The sequence below is a fragment of the Taeniopygia guttata genome, chromosome 8 (genome assembly GCF_048771995.1).
Source record: "Taeniopygia guttata chromosome 8, bTaeGut7.mat, whole genome shotgun sequence".
NCBI classification, from domain to species: Eukaryota; Metazoa; Chordata; class Aves; order Passeriformes; family Estrildidae; genus Taeniopygia; species Taeniopygia guttata.
In genome coordinates, this window is record NC_133033.1 from 22,023,663 (window position 1) to 22,026,055 (window position 2,393).

Below are 2,393 nucleotides of genomic sequence, written 5' to 3' on the forward strand. Positions count from 1 at the left end.
GGCTTGCTATGCCAGCTCCGGGGCCATTGCAAACCCGTCTTGCTCCCGTGGCTCGGATGGCGAGAGCTTTTAGAATAAGGTTTCGTTAAATCCGCTGTCGACCAGGAAGTTTAAAGGCATCCCGAGCAAAAGCGAGAGCAGCTCCAAGGCAGGGGTAGCTGGATCCGTCTGTTTGTGCGTGCCGGGGAGCGGCTGAGCGCGCAGGGAGAGAGCGGCCTTCATGGAACTTGCTGTCTTCTTAACCTCCCTGAGAGAGCAGCCGCCATCTGCGCCAAGGTACAACAATAAGAATTATTAGTATCATAATCACCACGCTTGTTATCGCTGCGACTTTGAGGGAGAAGCCCAGCCCCGGCTCCGGCCCCGGCCCGCTGGACGCCCCAGTCGCGGATTCTGCCCCATTCCTCCTCTTATTCTCTAAATCCCCTAAAATATATTTTTTTTGCCCCCAAAATATATATTTTTTGCCCCCAGTTACCAGCGCTCTGATGGGAGCAGGAGGCAGAGGAATAGGCAAGGCTCATAATAAGCCACCTGCTGCGTCGTGCCTAACTAATGTTATGCTTTATTTCATTACTGCTGCCGCGGCAGCAGCACCGGCCCGTGCGTTACAAATTCCCCACGCAGCGCAGACAGCCGGGACAGGACCCCGGCACGCCGCGGGGGCCGCTGCTCGGGCAGCGACAGGCACCGATGCTCGGTTGCTGCTGTCGGAACGCGGACCCACGGGCGGTACCTCGGTGCGGGGCCCGGTCCCGCCGCTGCTGCGGGACGCGCAGCCCGCCCGGCCCGTTCAGAGCTGTCTCTCCCGGCAATGACCCCCTCTCCACCTATTTGCATGCCCACGCGAAGCTATATCAACAGCAGTAATAGCCTCATACATTACATCAGTATTTGTTAGCACGACCATTCCGAGTAATTTCAGATATTTGGACTCGGTCTGTTCAGTGTAGTTTCAACCTATTGGCTTGCCAGACGAGATGTTCATGAGGACCCAGTTGCTAAAACCATGAAAACAGACTTTAGCTCTAAACTGTGCTACTCTCCCATCTGACGGATGTTAACACACAAATGAAATCCATTTGGATGTTTTTTGTTACCAGAAGGCTGCGCTGACGTTCAAATGATCTAAATCTTAGCATCTGGAAGCCTGTACAAGCTCTTTTTTTTTTCCTTTGGAATAGGTTTCAAGACATTTCGTTCAACCCAAGCTGAGGAAGGATCAAAAATGGGACACCAGGAAACTGACAATAGCTTCCCATCTAAATGAAACTTTGAAAGCACCAAAAAGGAAAAAAAAAAAAAAAACCAAACCAAAAATACCAACAACAAGCCCCTAAGCCTTTCCATTTACTACAGTCCCTCCGGGTAACCCCAAACCCTCCCAGCCAAGGTCCATCATGGAGCTGCTGCGAGGCACTGGGATGTCCCAAAGGCCACCAGGGCCTGAGAGTCCCCGCGCTGGCAGAGCGCTCCGCGGAGACAGCAGACCAGCTTAATCTCAGGAATACTTTTTGAGCTGGGGATTAATTTAGTGTTTTCTAGGCGCAGCAATTCATCGACGCTGTGATAGAACATGTTGTGTGAGTGCCATTCAGCCTTAATGAAGATCTGTGGGAGAAGCCGTGCGAGACAATAAATACAGCGGTCCGGATGTCGGTGACTTTAGCAGGAAATAAAGGAGGGCTCCGTGTTAATGAAACAAAGATGTGGGAGCTCCTGGCAAGGGCCTCGAATGTACAGGAGTGCCCAGTACCTCCTGGATGCTCATGAATATCTGTGGTGTGCTTTATACTTCGCATTATGTTTGCAAACCGAATTCTTTTGTCTTTCGAAGGTTTTTACAAACTTGGATGCCAAACAGACCGATTTTCAATCAAATACAAAGAATTTAAATTATTCAGGAACCCAAGCGATTCTGTGGAGCCTTTCTTTCTCCCATCCCCCACCTCAGTGCCGAGGATTTAATCCGGTAGCAAGCGTGTCAGGGAGCTGTTCCGGCCCTGCCCCAAGGCGGTGGGATCATCTCCCGGGGCCGGAGGGCCCGAGACCCGCGGCGGAACCGGCCCGGCCCGGCCCGGCCCGGCGGCGGCTTCCCCGCCTCCCCTCGGAGGGGCTCCGGGGCCGAGCCCCCCTCTGGTGCCCAGGCATGGCCGAGCTCGCTGTGCAGAGGCGTCGGAGCATCCTCTGGAGCAGTCGAAGGGGATGGGCTTATCCCAAAGGGCGGATTTTCCCGGTACGCGGCGGGAGCGCTCCGCCACCCCGGGCATCCGCCTGTGCCGGTGAGGAGCGGCAGCCGGCCGTGCTCACAGCACACACACAGCACACAGAACACACACACACAGAGCACAGAAACACACAGCACAGAGCACAGAAACATACACACAGCACAC

At 54.3% G+C, this 2,393-nt stretch overlaps 1 long non-coding RNA gene across 1 annotated transcript; it reads left to right on the plus strand.

The window, feature by feature from the left end:
* The first annotated feature begins 140 nt into the window (after positions 1-140).
* LOC140684601 (uncharacterized) lies at positions 141-1,901 on the plus strand. The gene is made up of 2 exons (XR_012057078.1): positions 141-276; positions 1,185-1,901. It is a non-coding gene; the product is annotated as an uncharacterized lncRNA (long non-coding RNA).
* Positions 1,902-2,393: the final 492 nt, after the last annotated feature.